Source organism: Mandrillus leucophaeus, unplaced genomic scaffold (genome assembly GCF_000951045.1).
Source record: "Mandrillus leucophaeus isolate KB7577 unplaced genomic scaffold, Mleu.le_1.0 Scaffold7, whole genome shotgun sequence".
Lineage (NCBI taxonomy): Eukaryota > Metazoa > Chordata > Mammalia > Primates > Cercopithecidae > Mandrillus > Mandrillus leucophaeus.
Window position 1 is genome coordinate 4825973 of NW_012107585.1, and position 14070 is coordinate 4840042.

Below are 14070 nucleotides of genomic sequence, written 5' to 3' on the forward strand. Positions count from 1 at the left end.
TGTAATCCCAGCATTTCAGGAGGCCGAGCAGGCAGATCACAAAGTCGAGATCGAGACCATCCTAGCTAACACGGTGAAACCCCGTCTCTACTAAAAATACAAAAAATTAGCCAGGCATGGTGGCACATGCCTGTAGTCCCAGCTGCTTGGGAGGCTTAGGCAGGAGAAGCGCTTGAACCCAGGAAGTGGAGGTTGCAGTGAGCTGAGATCATGCCACTGCACTCCAGCCTGGATGACAGAGTGAGATTCCGTATCAAAAAAAAAAAAAAAAAAGAATTGGTGTATTATCAACCAAGACATTCCTTTATCAGCCAGTTACAAAAACTGGCTAAATAGAGCAAAAAGTAGAGTTTACTCTCAGAACACGGAAAATTCCAGGGATAGCTTCAGGTGCAGCTGGATCCTGGTGCTCAGGGTTTCTGGGAACGTGTCCCTTTCTATGTCTCAGCCCCAACTTGCTGAGTTCATTTTAGTTTAGTAGGGACAAGATGACTGCCAAGAGCTTTGGACTTTTTCCTACCAGCTTAGCAATGCCTGTGGAAAGAGTTTCTTCCCTAATAGCGCCAGGGGGAAAAAAATGTTTCAATTCAGTATAATGAACAATTGATACAAAACAGAAACCGACCTATCAAAATGGATACCAGTCATTAATAAACAGGTACAGCCACTGTACCAACACAAATGGATGCTGTGGCCAGGGGCAGGTGGGGCCCTCATTGGCCAGGCTTGAAGTCAGGATTCAATCACTGGAACTGAATGTGAGGTCAGCTCCACCCAAACTTTATAGATCGAGGGTGCGGGAAGGGTGGTTCCCCAAAGGAAAACCAAAGTGCTTTTACCAGAAGAAGGAGAGAGATTTGCTAGGCAAAAACATAAAACAAAAAGCAGCGTCCACATTAAGCATGCTACTTCTTACTATACCTTCCATATGCAGGGCTGAAGTAACCTAATAGCTTTCCTTTTCTTTTTTTTTTTTTTTTTTTTTTTTTTTTGAGGTGGAGTTTCACTCTTATTGCCCAGGCTGGAGTGCAGTGGCACAATCTCAGCTCACTGCAACCTCCACCTCCCGGGTTCAAGCGATTCTCCTGCCTCAGCCTCCCGAGTAGCTGGGATTACAGGCACACGCTACCACACTTGGCTAATTTTTTGGTATTTTTAGTAGAGACGGGGTTTTATCATGTTGTCCAGGCTGATCTCGAACTCCTGACCTCAGGCAATCCCCCTGCCTCGGCCTCCCAAAGTGCTGGGATTACAGGCGTGAGCTACCGCGCCCGGCCTCCTAATAGCTTTTCAAACAATTTCCCCATGGTGTTGTCACTCTCATCCAGCTCCTCCTTTGACCAATATTTATAGAGCACCTGCTCAACCACAGAAACTGGGCTCAGCTTTGGAAATTCCAGTACATTTAAGAGAGACCCCTGAGAAGGTGGCAGTAGTCTAGTGGGGGGAACAGATACACATAAATAATGAGAAGGAAACACGAGAGTGCCCAGACAGAGGCATGAGCGAAGTGTTATGCCGTCACTTTGCAGGAGAACACACTGGCTGTACTGAAGGGAAGGAAGGCTCAGTCCCTGTCCTACCATTCTTTGCATTGCTGAGGCTGATAGTGCTACAGCTCTTGAAGTTACCCTGTCTCTGCCCACAAGTTATGGGCAGAAACAGATGCAGACATAAAATCGCTGGCCTCAGCTCCTGGATCCGCAAATTACCTTTGGCCTACAGCAGGACAGCTGCATTCAGCAAAACAGCACGATGCATGTATCTTGATACGTAACCCTAGATTCAGGCTTCTAAATATAAGAGACAGTTCTGGGCCACCAATTACCAAAAAAAAAAAAAAAAAAATCTTGTAAGATAACGTTCATACTCATGGTTTACAACTAATCCTTAAAAAATACTCATAAGTGTTGAATATTTAAGTCTGGGGAATTGCCCTATAAAAATAGGTCCCTGCACCAAGATACTTTGAATTCTGGTTTGGACACATACAAAGAGAGGCAGGCATAAAGATGACCCAAGCATCACTTACACTTGCTGGAGAAGCCACAGAAAGAAGGAATTCCCTTTCCAATACATTCATTCATTCATTCATTCATTCATTCATTCCAGTAGACATCTATTTATCAGGGGTCAGGAGAGGAAAGCACACAGTTGCCTCTGTGCATTGCCTGCGTGAGGCATCAGAGAGTTTCATCTCGTGTACCTGTTCCAAACCTCGGGCGAGCACCCAGTTAAACCTGCAATGACCCGGTCACGGCGTTCATCTCTCTTCCTGTCCCAGTGTAGCCTTTCCCAGTTTACACCCACACACTGGTTCACTGATGCACCCAAGCCGTCTGCTCCTTGCACTGTGACCAAGTGTTTACTCCCCCAGGTCACGTGGAATCCCATGCATGGGGACTAGTTGTACTTTGGAGTGAAAGTATTGGGAGGAACTCATAAAAGGCCAAATTCTGCCTGTATAGAAATGGCCTGATCACCCCCAAGAAAGAGGACCTAACGCATGCCTAGGAGGGAAGGTAAATAAGTATTTCTTGAGCCATTACCAAAGCTCATCTAAACAATTGCAGTAGCTTTTTTTTTTTTTTTCCTTCTCAGACAGGACCAACCTAACCCCCATCTCTAAGGCAGCCACCCCACCCCTCGCCACTTGCTATCACACCACCCTGTTTTACTTCTTCCGTGGGGTTTGCCACCACTAACAATATTTTTGTTTATTTAACTGTTAATTGATTTATTATCTTCTTTATTATCTATCTCCTCCCCCTAGGATGTTGACCTTGTGCAGGCAAAGACCTTGTCTGTTCTCTTCACTGATGTGTCCCCAGCATCTAGACTGGGGCTTGGCCCATGGCAGATACTCTATAGCTATTCGTTGAATGAGTGAAAGGTTCTTTTCCCCATGTGCTCTTCCTCCTGGCTAATGTCCACTCCTTTGTCTCAGATTAAGTGCCTCTTGTTCAGAGGTGCCTTCTCTGATATGCCAACATTTCAAGAACATGAGGGTCTCCCTTTTGCACGCTCACAACTTCCCTGTGGTTTCACTCAAGGTCATATCACAATGGTAGTTAGATATAGTTTGCACAGTTACCATTTAATATCTGTCTTTCCCAGCAGATCGTGAGCCCCCCTGAGGGCACGGACCATGTTCATGTTGTTCACCTCTGCTTCCTGGTCCCTAGCTTTGTACCTGGCACATAAGTTTCCAATAGTTATTTAATGAATGAATGAACGAATGAATGAATGAGGGTGTAGAGGTAGAGAGAAATGGAAGAAGAAACCTGAGTCAAAGCTTCCTCCATCATCATAGCTTTATTTTCACATTGTTATCTGACAAGATTTAAAGTTGAATTTTAAAGCAAGATGAAGCTAACCATGGTATTGGCTGTAAATCCTGTCTCAAAACTTTCTCACATATTCCTTATTGTGATGGTTTAAAAGAAGGAAGAAATGAAAATCGACTTATACCGAAAAGTAATTTCAAGAAGACAGAAGTCCGGCTGGGCGCGGTGGCACACGCCTGTAATCCCAGCACTTTGGGAGGTCGAGGTAGGAGGATCACCTGAGGTCAGAACTTCGAGACCAGCCTGGCCAACATGGTGAAACGCTGTATCTACTAAAAATACAAAAATTAGCAGAGCGTGGTGGTGCATGCCTGTAATCTCAGCTATTCAGGAAGCTGAGGCAGGAGAATCGCCGGAACCCAGAAGGCGGGGGTTGCAGTGAGCCGAGATCGCACCACTGCACTCTAGCCTGGGCGATAAGAGCGAAACTCTGTCTCAAAAAACAAAAGAAAAGAAGAAGAAGAAGAAGAAGAAGAAGAAAAGCAGAAAAGGAGAAGAGAAGAGAAGAGAAGAGAAGAGAAGAGAAGAGAAGAGAAGAGAAGAGAAGAGAAGAGAAGAGAAGAGAAGAGAAGAGAAAAGAGAAGAAAAAGAGACCCAAATGAACTCCAGCCTCCTTTGTGCCTGGGATGCCCCCTAGTGGGAGAAATGGAGAAAGACACTTTAGAGTGTTCACTAGCAAATTGACAAATACCGTATTTATTTGCCTTTTATAGTCTCTGAGTTAGTGTAGGATCCACAAACAAACTGGAAGAAAATCACACAGCTTTGATGAAGAAGAGAAATAAGATGTTCTACAGTAATAAACTTTCAGTAAAACAAAAACTGAGCAACTGTTGCTTTTGAACCAGATTTTTGACTGATCTCCGATGGTAATTTTTAGGCTATCTCACTCTTAAGACTTATTTCTGATCTGGAACTTTTCAAAAACGATGTAGATTCAATTAGTCACACCTCTGTTCCTTAGAAATTCAAGGTGGATACGATCATCAAATGCCAACACCGGCTCAGTGGGGCTTGTTCTTCAGTCTCTATAATCTACAGTTCTAAACTCAGCTCTTCTGCTGAGTTTAGAATTGTAAATTCTGCTGAGACTAATTAGATTTCTGGATTTTAGTAGTGGAGGAGTAATTTACATTGGGCGAATTCCACTGCCTGGTACAGCTACAAACTCTGAACAAAACATTTTTACAAATTGAAGGTATTTGAGAACAACTGAAAACGGGAGGGGCAGTAAGCATCCTCATAAAATGGGAATCATCCACATTTACCTGGCTTTTCCTCTGAAGGGTCACCCAGTCTGCACAGCACACAGAGAACAGAGCTCAAGCCGAAAGCAATAGTCTTATTAGGCTGCAGAATCACAGGTTAGAGTTTGTGGCCCCCGTGGTGGCTGGAATTTGATGAGAGAAATCCCAAAAATGATAGAGCCACAGAAAAGGAACCTAAAAAATCAGAATATAAACTCCCCTCAAATCCTTGGCTGACTCTTAAACTGTATTTGTGAAGCCCAGCAGAAAACAAGACAAAACAAAATATCTGGAGGAGAGTGCAAAGAGCTGCATTGATCCGTGCTGGGGAGGCAGAGTTTGGAGCTCAAGTTCCACCAGATGAGAGGAGCTTAAACTCCTCAGTCTTTCTGTTGAAACCCAGAGGGGTCACAAATTAGTCAGAAAGACCACATCCAAGAACTAGTATGTAGAAGGCACAAAACCAAAATAGACCCAACCAAAAGAAGCCCCAAACCATGCCTTTGTAACATAAGAACGAGTCACTAGTAATTTCGCTACCAGTTAAAACAAAACTTAACACTTTTACAAGAAAGATAATAGAATCCAGAGCCTCTGCTATATTATCTACAATGTCCAGTATAAAATGTTAAAATCACTGGGCCAAGCATGGTGGCGCACACCTGTAATCCCAGCACTTTGAGAGACCGAGGTGGATGGAACACGAGGTCAGGAGATCGAGACCATCTGGCTAACACAGTGAAATCCTGTCTCTACTAAAAATAGAAAAAATTAGCCGGGCAAGGTGGCAGGCATCTGTAGTGCCAGCTACTCCTGAGGCTGAGGCAGGAGAATGGCGTGAACCCAGGAGGCAGAGGTTGCAATGAGCCGAGATCGTGCCACTGCACTCCAGCCTGGGCAACAGAGCAAGACTCCATCTCAAAAACAAAGACAAACAAACAAACAAAAAACTGTGAATAAATATTAAAGACAATAATTCTATGGTCTAATCAAAATCTCAGCAAAACTTTTTGTAGAAACTGACAAGTGGAGTCTAAAATTTATATAGAAAGGCAAAAGAACTGGAATTGCTGAAACAATATTAACAAAGAAAAGCAAAGTTGGAGAAGTCACACTGCCTGATTTCAAGACTTTGCATAAAATTACAGTAATTGAGACAGCGTGAGGCTGGGCACAGTGGCTCACACCTGTAAGCTTTGGGAGGCTGAGGTGGGAGGATCATATGAGGCCAGGAGTTTAAGACCAGCCTGGGCAACACAGCAAGACTCCATGTCTACAATTTTCTTTAATTAGCCAGACATAGTGGTACATGAATATAGTCTTAGCCACTTAGGAGGCTTGAGCCCAGGAGTTCAAGGTTACAGTGAACTATGATCATGCACTGCACTCCAGCATGGGTGACAGAGCAAGATCCTGTCTCCTAAAGAAAAAAAAAAAAGACAGCGTGGTATTGATCATAAGACAGACACATAGATCAATGGAACAAGATAGAGACTTCACAAATAGACCTACACATATATGGTTGTTTTTGTTTTGTTTGAGACAGAATCTCCCTATGCTTCCCAAGCTGGTCTGAACTCCTGGCCTCAAGTGATCCTCCCACCTCAGCCTCTCAGGTAGCTGGGACTTTTTTTGTTTTTTTGTTTTTTTGGTTTTTTTTGAGACAGGGTGTCTCTCTGTCTCCCAGCTGGAGTGCAGTGCAATCATGGCTCACTGAAACCACCTGGGCTCACATGATCCTCCTGCCTCAGCCCCCCAAGTAGCTGGGGCTACGGGTGCATGCCACCATGCCCAGCTAATTTTTTTTACTTTTTGTAGAGATGGGGTCTCACTATGTTGCTCAGGGCTGGTCTCAAACTCCTGGGCTAAAGCAATCCTCCCACCTCGACCTTCCAAAGTGCTGGGATTACAGGCATGAGCCATGGCCTGACTGTAAATTGATTTTTGGCAAAGGTGCAAAGGTCATCCAATGGAGAAAGAATAGTGTTTTCAACAAATGATGCTGGAATAATTGGACATCCATATTCCCAAAGATGAACTTCAACCCATGCTCACACCATACATAAAAATTGATTCAAAATAGATCATAGAGCTAAATATAAAACCATTTTAGGTAAATAAAATTTCTTCAGATAAAATTTCTGAAGAAAATATAGGAGGACGTGGAGAAACTGGAACTGTTATGTACTGCTAGTGGGAAATGGTGCAGCAGCTACGAAAAACAGTATGGCAATTCCCCAAAAATTAAAAATAGAATTACCATAGGATCTGGCAATTCCATTTCTGTATACTCAAAAGAATTCAAAAGGACATGAAGAAATATTTGTACACCTGTTTTCTTAGAAGCATTATTCACAATAGCCAAAAGGTAGAAGCGACGCAAGTGTCCATCAAGATGAATGGATTTTGATACATGCTACAACATAGATGAAACTCAAAGACATTATGCGAAGTGAAATAAGCCAGTTACAGAAGGACAAATACTGTTTGATTTCATACATCTGAGATACTTGGAGTAGCAAAATTTATACAGACAGAAAGTAAAATGGTGGTTGCTGGGATCAAGGGTAAGATGAAATGAGGAGTTACTGTTTAATGGGCATAAAGTATCAGTTTTGCAAGATGAAAAAATTCCTGTGGGTGGATGGTGATGATGGCTGCAAAACAATGTAAATGTACTTAATGTCACTGAACCGTACACTTTAAAATGGATAAAATAATAAATTTTATGCTATGTATATGTATTAACCACATTTTTCATTTTCTGTATCTTATGAGGCTTGACATCTTGGGGACTCACCAAGCTGAAAGAGACTGTTTGTCCCAGGGTTAGCTCATTCCGAGAGATAGCAGACGACCTTCCTGTAATATGCAGACCGACCAATTCAGAGCCCATATTCTGAACCACCTCCTCTCTCTGGCTTTTCCACTCTGAGAGGCAAGTTTCCTCTGCCCTAATCATCCCAGGGTCAGGTAGCAGACAATTAGGGACTACCCCTATAGCCCACAGCTGGCCTGAATTATGCAAACGCTCCAATCCTAAGCCTGTTCAGCTGCTTACCTTGCCTCGCCCATTCCTCCTGGCAAAAACCACAATAAAGGCTTTTTCCTAGGCTTTCCTCTCATCCTCTCTGCCTGTGACCAACCTCAAAGTTCTCACCTGTGGTTCTGCATGGCATGGCGTGAACTGTATTAGACTGTTCTCACGCTGCTATGAAGAAATACCTGAGACGGGGTAATTTATAAAGAAAAGGGGTTTAATTGACTCACAGTTCCCCATGGCTGGGAAGCCCCAGGAAACACAATCATGGCAGAAGGAGAAGCAAACAAGTTCTTCACAAGAAGGCAGGAGAGAGAAGTGCCAAGCAAAGGGGGAAAAGCCCCTTATAAAACCATCAGATCTCATAAGAACTCACTATCAGAAGAAGAGTATAGAGGTAATCGGCCCCATGATTCAATGATCCCCCACCAAATTCCTCCCACAGCACGTGGGAATTATGGGACCTACAGTTCAAGATAAGATTTGGGTGGGGACACAGCCAAACCCTATCAGGAACTGTGAGTAATAAAACTATATTTTTAATAGCAATAGTTTTCTGATCCATTGGCCTTACCATACATGGATAAACCCAAAGTCCCAGGTACCTTCTAGAACAGGATAGCCTACCACATTTTAAAAAATACATTTTTAAAGAGTATTAAGGAAATGATAGATTCAGTACATTAAGGCAGCACTCCTCAACCACCAGGCCACAGACCAGTACCATGGCCCATTAGGAACCAGACTGCACAGCAGGAGGTGAGCAGGAGGTGAGCAAGTAAGGCTTCATCTGTATTTACAGCTGCTCCCCATCACTCACATTACTGCCCGAGCTCTGCCTCCTGTCAGATCAGTGGTGGTATTACATTTTTATAGGAGCACGAACCATATTGTGAACTGCATATGTGAGGGATCTAGGTTGCGTGCTCCTTATGAGAATCTAATGCCTGATAATCTGTCACTGTCTCCCATCACCCCCACATGGGACCATCTAGCTGCAGGAAAACAAGCTCATGGCTCCCACTGTTTCTACATTATGGTGAGCTGTATGATTATTTCATTATATATTACCATGCAATGATAATAAAGTACACGATAAATATAATGTGCTTGAATCATCCCCAAACCATCCCCCCAACCCTGGTCCATGGAAAAACTGTCTTTCACGAAACCTGTCCCCGGTGCCAAAAACACTGGGGACTGCTGCAATATAGTACATCTATACAGCAGTAGTTTTGCATGGTGACTAAGAACATAGACTCAAGAGTTAAATTTCCTATATCTAAATCCTGGCTTCACCACTTACTAGCTTTGCGCCATTGAACAAGTTACTTCTCCACTTGTGCCTTAGTTTTTTCTTATGTAAAGTGGGGATAATAACAAAATGTACCTCTTAAAGCTTTATAAGAATTAAATGGCTTAAAGCAAGGAAAGTGCTTAGGACAGTGGCAGGTATACAGTAAGTACTCTATAAATGGAACTCTTCTTGTTATGAAATCTGCAGCCATTACAAAACTGAGGTGGCAGGACATGGTGGCACACACCTGTAGTCCCAGCTACTCAGGAGGCTGAGGCAAGAGGATCACTTGAGCCCAGGACTTTGAGGCTGCAGTGAGCCATGATTGCACCTGTGAATAGCCGCTGCACTCCAGCCTGGGCAGCATAGCAAGACCCTGTCTCTTTTAAGAAATTTTTTTACTTAAAATTTTTTTAATTAAAATTCAAAAATGAGGTAGAGCTGTATATGCTGATATGGAAAGATATGACAAGGAAAAAGGTACTAATTGCTTCAACTTTTAAAGAAGAGTGATGTAAGTACTTTTCCTATAGTTATAATTACAGGAAATTATAATTATAACAATTATAACAAAATATACCCCCAAAAAGTATACAAGAAACTCTCAACAGGTTATTTAAGGGGAAAGGAATTAATGATGTAGGAGAAGGTGTGAGGGAGACTTTTGTTTTTGATTCTGTACCCCCTCCCATACTGCTTGAAGTTTTTAACCATGTTCATCCATACTTTAAAATACATATATTTAATTTTTTGAAAGGCCATAGGAATAGTCTTTGTTGCTCTTTATTGCCACCTAGGGGATGCCAGGGGCATTGCCTGCCATAATCACTGTCATTGCTGTTAACCCTATTGACTATTTAATAATTGATTTCACCTTCTTGATTAGTATGTTACACCAAGCAAGTCATGGCCTCCAACTTTCAGATTTTTATTGAATTTTGTAACAATAAGAAACATGGTTGAGAAATTGATGCTCTTTTAAAAAAAAAAAAAAACAAGAAACATGGATTTGTAGTTAAAAATTTTTTTATTTTTTTAATTTTTATTTTTTAAAATATAATAAAGATGGGGTGTTTCCTGGTTGCTCAGGCTGGTCTCAAACTCCTGGACTCAAGCTATCCTCAAGCCTCAGCCTCACAAGCTGCTGAGAGCCACTGCATCCAGCGTAGAAAATTCAATAGATGTTAAAACAATTGAACACCTAGTCTGATCTTCCTCTCTGAATGACCATTCCCACTTTATACTTATAATCTAGATCAGCCTGATTCATTGGCCCACCCAAAATGATTTCATCCCTCACTCAATCATCTGTCCATGGTGCCTAACATGTTGACCTCTGTCTGGTTGCCTGCATTTGAATGCTGGTTTCGTGACTTTCTAGTTGTGTGACCTTGAGCAAGTCACTTCATCTCTCTGAGCCTCATTTTCTCCTGAAAAATGCAAGTGAGAATAATAGTAGATCCCGCAAAGGATGGTTGGTGACATTACATGAGTACATACCTCAAACGCAATGCCAGGTGCATAAAAAGAGATTGATAAATAACTTTCACTCTAACACCTACAGTCTTCAAATCTCAACTTGATTGTCACTTCCTCCAGCAAGCCTCCTCTGACCTCAGGACTTGGTCACATTCTTCTCACTAGGCGATGCTTCTCCTTCTTAGCATTTGTCACAGATGACTGTTGGATGATTGTTCGATAAATGTATCTCTTCCCTACTAGATCATAAGCACTCAGGACAGAGCCTGGGTTTGATCTTGCCCACAATTCTCTCCCCGGTGTCTACCACAGTGCCCAGTGGATAGGAGTTTTTGCCATAAAAAAATTATTGATAAAGAAATGAATTAATGCAGTTAGAAAACTGAAGATCTCCGAAAAAAATAAATGTTAACTAGAACAAGTGCCATGAAATAGTTAGGCTCTGATGGGCTAGATGACATGAGTCATGAGACACTTACAGGGAAGGACAGGGTGGGGAAAGATTTATTTTGTAAGACAGTTGCAGAAAATAAATTGGAAAAAAGATAAAGCATATACCTCTACCATTTGTTCTGGGGCTAACCTTATTTTCTTTGAGGTAAAATTCATAAAACATAAATGTTAATTTTAAAGTAGACATTTTTAAATGAACAACTCAGAGGCATTTAGTACATTCACAATGTTGTGCAACCACCATCTATGCCAAGTCTTAAAACATTTTCATCATCCTGAAAGAAAGCCCTCATTCCCTCTTCCACCAAGCCCATGGTCACCACCAATCTGCTTTCTATTGATATGGATATACCTATTCTGTATATTTCATATAAATGGAATCGTACAATATATGACTTTTGTGTCTGGCTTTTTTTACTTAGCATAATGTTAATATTTTTGAGGTCATCCACATTGTAACATGTATCAGTTCTGTATTCCTTTTAGTGATAGAATAATATTCCACTGTATGAACATACCACAGTTTGTTTATACATTCATTTTGTTGTTGTTGTTGTTGTTGTTGTTGTTACAGAGTCTTTCTCTGTCGCCCAGGCTGGGGTGCAGTGGCACAATCTCAGCTCACTGCAACCTTCGCCTCCCAGGCTCAAGCAAGTCTCATGCCTCAGCCTCCCAACAAGCTGGAATTACAGGTGCATACCACTAAACCCAGCTAATTTTTTGTATATTTAGTACAGACGGAGTTTCATAATGTTAGCCAGGCCAGTCTCGAACTCCTGGCCCCAAGTTGATCTACCCACTTTGGCCTCCCAAAGTGCTGGGATTACAGGTGTGAGCCACTATGCCGGCCTACAAACTCATCTCTTGATGGACATTTGGATTCTTTCCACCTTCTATTATGATAATGCTGCCCATCCCTGTTTTTGAAAGTCTCCATGGTTCATCATATCATGAAGAATGACAATCTCACAGTACCCTGGACCAGAAACTAAGACACAAGATCCAAATTATGATCTATGACCACTAACTTTTTATATAATTCAGCAAGCCATTGTCCTTCCTCATCTGTAAGCTATGTGATTGAACTAGGATTTTCATGCAAGTAGTTTATCTTGGGAGGCATTTCTGAGTATTTATTTGGAAGATGCTCCTAAAAAGAGATAAAGAAAAGGAAAGGAAGCTAATCAACTAATTCCTTGATCCAGTTACTGCTGTGGACATCTGGGATGCATTTCCACTGGGGACCTCTGAGACACTGTAGGGAATATATCTCAGTGACACGAGAGCTAAAAAGAAATTATTTAGGTAGTTAGTGATGGTAAGAGAGTCCTCAGTAAGGTTTTTAACAAAAAAGCAGCCTCTAAATCATTTCTTTTTTAACAAAAAGCAGCCTGAGAAATCAAGCTGCAGGCATAGATAAGCAAGCTAGAGGCTCGCATAGGTAAATGCCAGCAGCTGTGCCAATAGAAAACAGATACCTGGAAACCAGATATATTCAACATGGAGGTTCCCTCTTCCCTTTTCTTTGTTGCCACGTGTGCAGATAACATGGCACCAGCCAGGTTTTTAAAAATCCCATTCGCATAATAAAAGGTTAGAGTGGGATGGCCAGCCTCTTCACGAGTTATGTAAATGGCACATCTGGTCCAACCAATCCACTCCACCCCAGGTAAATCATACACCACCTCCTCAAGCTCATCCATAAAACCAACCGTATCTTGCCCCAAACCAGGGAAACCCACTCAGGACCCCTTCCTCTGCATGAGGAAGCTCTCTTCCTTCTTTCGTCTATTTAACTTTCCGCTCTTAAACCCACTCCTTGCATGTCCGAGTCTTCAATTTCCTTAGCATGAGACATCGAACCTTGGGTATTACCCCAGACAAACGATGCTGCTTCATTAGAGTTAGCACATCCAACGGTCAAGGGAACTGGCTCCTCTGTCATTGGCTGAGGGCTTCTCTCAGGGTGTCTGCTCTGGTCCCCTCAGGTTCCCACTTCTGTCGACCAAGCTTTCTCCAGAAGGCCCTCAGAATTGCACCCGCTCACAGTTAGGAAGTCTGGGGCAAGCATAGACGGGCACATGCAGATGGGGTATGATGGTCACAACAGCATACGTTAAAGTGATTATGTAACTTTGATCTTCAAATCCCTGGGAGCTTACATTTTAAAGAGGTGAAACAGAGACAGACTTCCTCTCATTGTTTTCACCTCCGTTGGATCTTTGCCCGGATACTGCTTTAGTTTGTCAGTTGTCCTCTAGAAAAGGGGTAGAAAGTATATATCCTTTTCTCCTCCATTCTTTCAAAGCTCTTAAAAGAGGATAGAGAGGCTGGGTGCAGTGGCTCACACCTGTAATCCCAGCATTTTGGGAGGCCGAGGAGGGCAGATCACCTGAGGTCAGGAGTTTGAGACCAGCCTGGCCAACATGGTGAAACCCCGTCTCTACTAAAAATAAGAAAAGTAGCCGGGCATGGTGGGGTGCACCTGTGGTCCCAGCTACTTGGGAGGCTGAGGCAGAAGAATCACTTGAACCCAGGAGGTGGAGGTTGCAGTGAGCCGAGATCGCACCACTGCACTCCAGCCTGAGTGACAAGAGTGAAACTCCATCTCCAAAAAGAAAAAAAAAGAGGATAGACTTGAGTTGAACTTTATTAAGAACACTGTGTTACCTTGAACTGGGCACTTCTCCCTTCTAGGTCTCAGCTTACCCTATAAGTGAAGCTATTCATCTTAAAAAAAATCCTTATTGAAAAAAAAATAAAGATACAGGAAACTACACAAAAGAAATGTATGGCTTAGTAAGTCACTACAAAGCAAACGTGTTAATAACTACCAACCCAAGTCAAGAAACAGAATTTTCTCAGACAACCTAAAAGTGACAAAATAAGGCTATTTGCCAATTAAGGTTGTGGACCAAAAGCTGTAGAATGAACTTCTTTCACTTCTATGTTGATGACTCTGTCACAATATTTGCATCTCAGTGAGAAGAGAACACAAGAATGTCTAGCAAAAAAAGATGGACAAGTCTCTCAGACATTGGCAGTGTTATTTACATTGGCTAGGCAAAATTCAGAAGGCCTGGGGGAAATCTGGTTAAGCCTTAAAAGTAAGCTTGTAATTCTATCCCAGCAGCCCACACACATTTGAGTATGTCTTAGTCAGCTCAGACTGCTATCACAAATCATCAACTGGTGGCTTAAACAACA